At 38.4% G+C, this 8,752-nt stretch overlaps 1 non-coding gene across 1 annotated transcript; it reads left to right on the forward strand.

Annotated features, from left to right (window-relative positions):
- The first annotated feature begins 7,180 nt into the window (after positions 1-7,180).
- LOC148579646 (small nucleolar RNA R71) lies at positions 7,181-7,288 on the forward strand. Its single transcript, XR_015894805.1, has one exon. It is a non-coding gene; the product is annotated as a small nucleolar RNA R71 (small nucleolar RNA).
- Positions 7,289-8,752: the final 1,464 nt, after the last annotated feature.

The following is an 8,752-nucleotide window of genomic DNA, read 5'->3' on the forward strand; positions in this document are numbered from 1 at the left end:
CTTTCAATCAATACTCCTAAACCAGTTGGTTTTAAGGTATTAGGTGTTAAAGCACCCCTAAGAATTTACTTGCTCAAGCCTCTCTCTTTGACACAATTCGACCACAAGCATTTACTAGGACAATAACTTTTTGAGTTCTTGTTTCTTTCTTCTTTTCTGCCTAGTAATTGATGCTCAGAACCTTGGGCCATGCTCTTTTGTTTTTGTATTTTCTTTATTTTCTTTTGTTTGCTGCTTCTTGGATCAATAAATGTTTAAGAATCTCCACAATACTTCTTTGAACTCTATATCCTGCCTATGAGCTCCCATGCAAGTTTTCACAAGCATGCAACCACAATGCATAATCATACAATTAGAACCACCACTTTTCCTAGTCTTTTGCTTGCCTCAAAATTATTCAATTCCTCAATCCCTCTTTTCAAAGAACTGTCATGTGATGCCTTTTTGAGACATTGAGTGCAAACAAGTTTGGAGGGTATAGGGTGTGAATGATCAAGCATCTTAATTATTGAATTACAGATAAACTATACTAGACAGAAAGATAGATAGGGGTACAATGTCACTTTTAATCATGGTATTATCTGATGTAAAATAATCACTTAACAATACAACCTTTTGGAGTTTACTTGCTTTATTCCTCATCATCATCATTGCTGGTATTCACATTTCTTTTTCTTCTTTCTGATTGATGATGCTTGGTGTGCGAAATTGTTACTCAGGTTGTAAAATTTGTTGTTCATTCTCTCCCTGGCAATGGCGCCAACAAACTGGTGCACAATACCAGGGTCTGAACATAACTTCACAACTTCACACAACTAACCAGCAAGTGAACTGGGTCGTCCAAGTAATAAAACCTTACGTGAGTAAGGGTCGATCCCACGGAGATTGTTGGTATGAAGCAAGCTATCGTCATCTTGTAAATCTCAGTCAGGCGGATATTAAATGGTTATGGAGTTTTCGAATAATAACAATAAATAAACAAAAAATAAAGATAAAAATACTTATGTATATCATTGGTGAGAATTTCAGATAAGTGTATAGAGATGCTTTCGTTCCTCTAAACCCCTGCTTTCCCGCTGTCTTCATCCAAACAGTCTTACTCCTTTCCATGGCAAGCTTTCTGTAAGGGCATCACCGTTGTCAATGGCTACATCCCATCCTCTCTGTGAAAATGGTCCAAATGCTCTGTCACGGCATGGCTAATCATCTGGAGGTTCTCGATCATGCTGGAATAGGATTCACCCTCCTTTTTGCGTCTGTCACTACGCCCAGCACTCGCGAGTTTGAAGTTCGTCACAGTCATCCCTTCCCAGATCCTACTCGGAATACCACAGATAAAGTTTAGACTTTCCAGATCTCAGGAATGACCATCCATGGGTTCTAACTTATACCACGAAGATACTAATAACTCGGACTCGGTCCCCTGTATTAGATATCTAAGAGATATTCATTCTAGCTTGTTTGCATGTAGAACGGAAGTGTTTGTCAGGCATGTGTTCATAAGTGAGAATGATGATGAGCGTCACATAATCATCACATTCATCATGTTCTTGGGAACGAATGGATATCTTAGAAGCGGAATAAGTTGAATTGAATAGAAAAACAGTAGTACTTTGCATTAAATCATGAGGAACAGCAGAGCTCCACATCTTGATCTATGGAGTGCAGAAACTCTACCGTTGAAAATACATAAGTGATAATGGAGTTTATTGGCCTCGGCCCCAGAGGGGAACCGGAGTAACCAAGACTAAGAATGATCCGAAGATGTAAATACAATAGTAAAATGTCCAATTTATACTAAACTAGTTACTAGGGTTTACAGAAGTAAGTAATTGATGCATAAATCTACTTCCGGGGCCCACTTGGTGTATGCTTGGGCTGAGCTTGAAGTTTACACGTGCAGAGGCTTCTTTTGGAGTTGAACGCCAAGTTGTAACGTGTTTTTGGCGTTCAACTCTGGTTCGTGACGTGTTTCTGGCGTTTAACTCCAGACTGCAGCGTAGAACTGGCGTTCAACGCCCTTTTGCATCATCTAAACTCGGCCAAAGTATGGACTATTATATATTTCTGGAAATCCCTAGATGTCTACTTTCCAACGCAATTGGAAGCGCGCCATTTTGAGTTCTGTAGTTCAAGAAAATCCACTTTGACTGCAAGGAGGTCAGAATCCAACAGCATCAGCAGTCCTTCTTCAACCTCTGAATCTGATTTTTGCACAAGTCCCTCAATTTCAGCCAGAAAATACCTGAAATCACAGAAAAACACACAAACTCATAGTAAAGTCCAGAAATGTGAATTTAAAATAAAAACTAATAAAAACATCCCTAAAAGTAACTAGATCCTACTAAAAACATACTAAAAATAATGCCAAAAAGCGTATAAATTATCCGCTCATCACAACACCAAACTTAAATTGTTGCTTGTCCCCAAGCAAATGAAAATCAAATAGGATAAAAAGAAGAGAATATACTATAAATTCCAAAATATCAATGAAACATAGCTCCAATCAGATGAGCGGGACTTGTAGCTTTTTGCCTCTTGAATAGTTTTGGCATCTCACTTTATCCATTGAAGTTTAGAATGATTAGCATCTATAGGAACTCAGAGTTCAGATAGTGTTATTGATTCTCCTAGTTCAGTATGTTGATTCTTGAACACAGCTACTTTATGAGTCTTGGCCGTGGCCCTAAGCACTTTGTTTTCCAGTATTACCACCAGATACATAAATGCCACAGACACATAATTGGGTGAACCTTTTCAGATTATGACTCAGCTTTGCTAAAGTCCCCAATTAGAGGTGTCCAGGGTTCTTAAGCACACTCTTCTTTTGCTTTGGACCTTGACTTTAACCGCTCAGTCTCAAGTTTTCACTTGACACCTTCACGCCACAAGCACATGGTTAGGGACAGCTTGGTTTAGCCGCTTAGGCCAGGATTTTATTCCTTTAGGCCCTCCTATCCACTGATGCTCAAAGCCTTGGGATCCTTTTTATTACCCTTGCCTTTTGGTTTTAAGGGTTATTGGCTTTTTGCTCTTGCCTTTTGGTTTTAAGACCTTTTGGCTTTTTCTGCTTGCTTTTTCTTTTTCTATATTTTTTTGCCATTTTTTTTCTTTTTTTTTCTGCAAGCTTTTGTATTCACTGCTTTTTCTTGCTTCAAGAATCATTTTTATGATTTTTCAGATTATCAAATAACATTTCTCCTTATCATCATTCTTTCAAGAGCCAACATATTTAACATTCTTAAACAACAACTTCAAAAGACATATGCACTGTTCAAGCATTCATTCAGAAAACAAAAAGTATGGTCACCACATCAATATAATTAAACTAAGTTCAAGGATAAATTTGAAACTCATGTACTTCTTGTTCTTTTGAATTAAAAACATTTATCATTTAAGAAAGCTGATGGATTGATATTCACTACTTTAAGGCATAGACACTTAGACACTAATGATCATGTAATAAAGGCACAAATATAGATAAACATTTAACATAAGAAAACGAAAAACAAAAAATTTAAGAACAAGGAATGAGTCCACCTTAGTGATGGCGGCGTTTCCTTCTTGAGGAACCAATGATGTCCTTGAGCTCTTCTATGTCTCTTCCTTGTCTTTGTTGCTCCTCCCTCATAGCTCTTTGATCTTCTCTAATTTCATGGAGGATGATTGAGTGCTCTTGATGTTCCACCCTTAATTGTCCCATTTTGGAGCTTAATTCTCCTAGGGAGGTGTTGATTTGCTCCCAAAAATTATGTGGAGGAAAGTGCATCCCTTGCCATAGTGGAGGACTTGTCAGCCACCTTGTAGAGTTCTTGAGGTATAATCTCATGAACATCCACCTCTTCTCCAATCATGATGCTATGGATCATGATGGTCCGGTCTATAGTAACTTCAGACCGGTTGCTAGTGGGAATGATTGAGCGTTGAATGAACTCCAACCATTCTCTAGCTACAGGCTTAAGGTCCAGTCTTCTCAGTTGAACCAGTTTGCCTTTTGAGTCAATCTTCCATTGAGCTCCTTCCACACATATGTCCATGAGGACTTGGTCTAACCTTTGATCAAAGTTGACTCTCCTTGTGTAGGGGCGTGCGTTCTCTTCCATTATTGGCAAGTTGAACGCCAACCTCACATTTTCCAGACTAAAATCTAAGTAATTCCCCCAAACCATGGTGAGATAATTCTTTGGGTTCGGGTTCTTACTTTGATCATGGTTCCTAGTGATCCATGCATTAGCATAGAACTCTTGAACCATTAGAATTCTGACTTGTTGGATGGGGTTTGTTAGAACTTCCCAACCACTTTTTTGGATCTCATGTCGGATCTCCGGATACTCTCTTTTCTTGAGTTTGAAAGGGACTTCAGGGATCACCTTCTTCTTGGCCACAACATCATAGAAATGGTCTTGATGGGCTTTGGAGATGAATCTTTCCATCTCCCATGACTCGGAGGTGGAAGCTTTTGTCTTCCCTTTCCCTTTTCTAGAGGATTCTCCAGTCTTAGGTGCCATCAATGGTAATGGAAAAACAAAAAGCTTTATGCTTTTACCACACCAAACTTAGAATATTGCTCGCCCTCGAGCAAGAGAAGAAAGAAAAGAAGAAGAAGAATAAGAATTGGAGGAGAGGGAGAGAGAGTTGTGTTTCGGCCAAGAAGGGGAAGAGAGGGTTGTGTTGTGTGAAAATAAAGAAGAGTGGAGGGGTTTATATAGTGTATGGAGGGGGGTTAGGTTCGGCCATTTAGGGTGGGTTTGGGTGGGAAAGTGATTTTGAATTTTGAAGGTAGGTGGGGTTTATGAGGTACGTTTATGGGGAAGAGTGGATGGATGTGGGTGGTGAAGGGGTAGTAGGGAAGAGAACTTGATGTGATTGGTGAAGGGTTTTGGGGAAGGGTGTTTATTGGGAAGAGAGGATGAACATTGAGAAGAGGGAAGAGTATGAGTGGAGGTAGGTGGGGATCCTGTGGGGTCCACAGATGCTGAGATGATCCTGTGGGGTCCACAGATCTTGAGGTGTCAAGGATTTACATTCCTGCACCAATTAGGCATGTAAAATGCCTTTGCATGCAATTCTGGCGTTTAAATGCCGAATTGATGCTTGTTCTGGGCGTTCAGCGCCCAGATGCAGCATGTTTCTGGCGTTGAACGCCAGTTCTATGCTTGTTTATGGCGTTCAGCGCCAGCTTTCCTCAGTGTGCATTCCTGGCGTCTGAACGCCAGAATGCTGCTTGTTTTGGGCATTCAACGCCAGATCCATGCTCTGTTCTGGCGTTGAACGTCAGCCAGATGCTCCTTACTGGCGTTTAAACGCCAGTAAGCCCTTCCTCCAGGGTGTGATTTTTCTTCTGCTGTTTTTTATTCTGTTTTTGATTTTTCTATTTATTTTGTGACTCCACATGATCATGAACCTAATAATACATGAAAAAAAAATTAAAATAAAAATAGAATTAGATAAATAAAAATTGGGTTGCCTCCCAACAAGCGCTTCTTTAATGTCAATAGCTTGACAGTGGGCTCTCATGGAGCCACACAGGTGATCAGGTCAATTTTATAGACTCCCAACACCAAACTTAGAGTTTGGATATGGGAGTTCAACACCAAACTTAGAGTTTGACTGTGGGGGCTTTAGTTGACTCTGTACTGAGAGAAGCTTACTGTGCCTCTTTTCCATGTTTACAGAAGGATGACCTTGAGTTTTAAACACAAGGGAGTCCTTATTCAATTGAAGGACTAGTTCACCTCTGTCTACATCAATCACAGCTCTTGCTGTGGCTAGGAAGGGTCTTCCAAGAATGATGGATTCATCCTCATCCTTCCCAGTATCCAGGATTATAAAATTAGCAGGGATGTAAAGGCCTTCAACCTTCACTAACACGTCCTCTACTTGTCCATAAGCCTCTTTTCTTGAGTTGTCTGCCATCTCTAATGAGATTCTGGCAGCTTGCACCTCAAAGATTCCCAGTTTCTCCATTACAGAGAGTGGCATGAGGTTTATTCCTGACCCAAGGTCACATAGAGCCTTCTCAAAGATCATGGTGCCTATGGTACAAGGTATTAGGAACTTTCCAGGATCCTGTTTCTTCTGAGGCAATCTCAGTTGATCCAATGCATTTAGTTCATTGGTGAATAGGGGAGGTTCATCTCCCCAAGTCTCATTACCAAATAAATTGGCGTTCAGCTTCATGATTGCACCAAGGAACTTGGCAACTTGCTCTTCAGTAACATCTCCATTCTTTTCAGAAGAAGAATACTCATCAGAGCTCATGAATGGCACAAGGAGGTTCAATGGAATCTCTATGGTCTCTAGATGAGTCTCAGATTCCTTTGGTTCCTCAGAGGGAAACTCCTTATTGATCACTGGACATCCCAGGAGGTCTTCCTCCTTGGGATTCACGTCCTCCCCTTCCTCCTTGGATTCGGCCATGATGGTTATATCAATGGCCTTGCACTTTCCTTTTGGATTTTCTTCTGTATTGCTTGGGAGAGTACTAGGAGGGATTTCAGTGATCCTTTTACTCAGCTGGCCCACTTGTGCCTCCAAATTTCTAATGGAGGACCTTGTTTCATTCATAAAACACAGAGTGGCCTTAGATAAATCAGAGACTATATTTACCAAACTAGATGGATTCTGCTCAGAACTCTGTCTTTTGCTGAGTGGATGATGGAAAAGACTTGCTATTGCTACACTTGTTTCTTCCACCATTATTAAAGCCTTGTTGAGGCTTTTTTTGATCCTTCCATGAGAGATTTGGGTGATTTCTCCATGAGGGATTATAGGTGTTTTCATATGGTTCACCCATGTAATTCACCTCTGCTATTGCAGGGTTTTCAGGATCATAGGCTTCTTCTTCAGAAGATGCCTCTTGAGTACTGTTCGATGCAGCTTGCATTCCATTCAGACTCTGAGAAATCATATTGACTTGCTGAGTCAATATTTTATTCTGAGCCAATATGGCATTTAGAGTATCAATTTCAAGAACTCCCTTCTTCTGAGGCGTCCCATTACTCACAGGATTCCTCTCAGAAGTGTACATGAACTGGTTATTAGCAACCATGTCAATGAGTTCTTGAGCTTCTGCAGGCATTTTCTTTAGGTGAATGGATCCACCTACAGAAGTATCCAATGACATCTTAGCTAATTCAGACAGACCATCATAGAATATATCCAGGATGGTCCATTCTGAAAGCATGTCAGAAGGACACTTTTTGGTCAGTTCCTTGTATCTCTCCCAAGCTTCAAAGAGAGATTCACCTTCTTTCTGTCTAAAAGTTTGAATATCCACTCTAAGCTTACTCAGCTTTTGAGGAGGAAAGAACTTGGCTAAGAAAGCCTTGACCAGCTTATCCCAAGAGTTCAGGCTATCCTTAGGTTGAGAGTCCAACCATATTCTAGCTCTGTCTCTCATAGTAAAAGGGAAAAGCATGAGCCTGTAGACCTCGGGATCAACCCCATTGGTCTTAACAGTATCACAGATCTGCAAGAATTCAGTTAAGAACTGAAAAGGATCTTCAGATGGAAGTCCATGAAACTTACAGTTCTGCTGCATCAGAGAAACTAATTGAGGTTTAAGCTCAAAATTGTTTGCTCCAATGGTAGGAATTGAGATGTTTCTTCCATGTAAATTGGAATTAGGTGCAGTAAAGTCACTAAGCATCCTCCTTGCATTATTATTATTTTCAGCTGCCATCTCCTCTTTCTGTTCGAAAATTCCTGTAAGGTTGTCTCTGGATTGTTGTATTTTAGCTTCTCTTAGTTTCCTTTTCAGAGTCCTTTTAGGTTCTGGATCTGCTTCAACAAGAATGTTCTTGTCCTTGCTCCTGCTCATATGACAAAGAAGGGAATAACACAGAAAATATGGAATCCTCTATGTCACAGTATAGAGATTTCTTTGGGTGAGTAGAAGAAGAAAAGAATGTAATGTAAGGAAAGAAAAGGGGGGAGAATAGAGATATGAGATGAAGAGAAGTGTTAGTAAGTAATTAAATAAATAGAAGAAGATGAGGGAAAGAGAAGTTTTCGAAAATAAATTTTAAAAAGGAGTTAATGATTTTCGAAAATTAAGATAAAATTAAAATTAAAATTAAAAATTGAAACAATTAATTAATTAAAAAGAATTTTTGAAAAAGAGGGAGGTATTTTCAAAAATTAGAGAGGGATAGTTAGTTAGGTAGTTTTGAAAGAGATAAGAAACAAACAAAAAGTTAATTAGTTAGTTGAAAAAGATTTGAAATTCAATTTTGAAAAGATAAGAAGACAAGAAGTTAGAAAAGATATTTTAAAATCAAATTTTTGAAAAAGGTATGATTTAAAAAGATATGATTTTGAAAAAGATAAGATAAAAAAATATTTTTGAAAAGATATGATTGAAATTAGTTTTGAAAAAGATTTGATTTTCAAAATCACAATTAATGACTTGATTCACAAGAAATCACAAGATATGATTTTAGAACTTAAAGTTTGAATCTTTCTTAACAACTAAGTAACAAACTTGAAATTTTTGAATCAGAACATTAATTGTTGATGATATTTTCGAAAATTATGAGATAAAATTAAGAAAAAGATTTTTGAAAAATATTTTTAAAATTTTCGAAAATAAATAAGAAAAATGAAAAAGATTTGATTTTTGAAAAAGATTTTGAAAAAGATAAGATTTTTAAATTGAAAATTTGATTTGACTCATAAAAACAACTAGATTTTAAAATTTTTTTGAAAAAGTCAATCCAAATTTTCGAAATTTATGAGTGAAAAAGGGAAA

Source organism: Arachis ipaensis, chromosome B10, assembly GCF_059453495.1.
Source record: "Arachis ipaensis isolate K30076 ecotype BB chromosome B10, ASM5945349v1, whole genome shotgun sequence".
Lineage (NCBI taxonomy): Eukaryota > Viridiplantae > Streptophyta > Magnoliopsida > Fabales > Fabaceae > Arachis > Arachis ipaensis.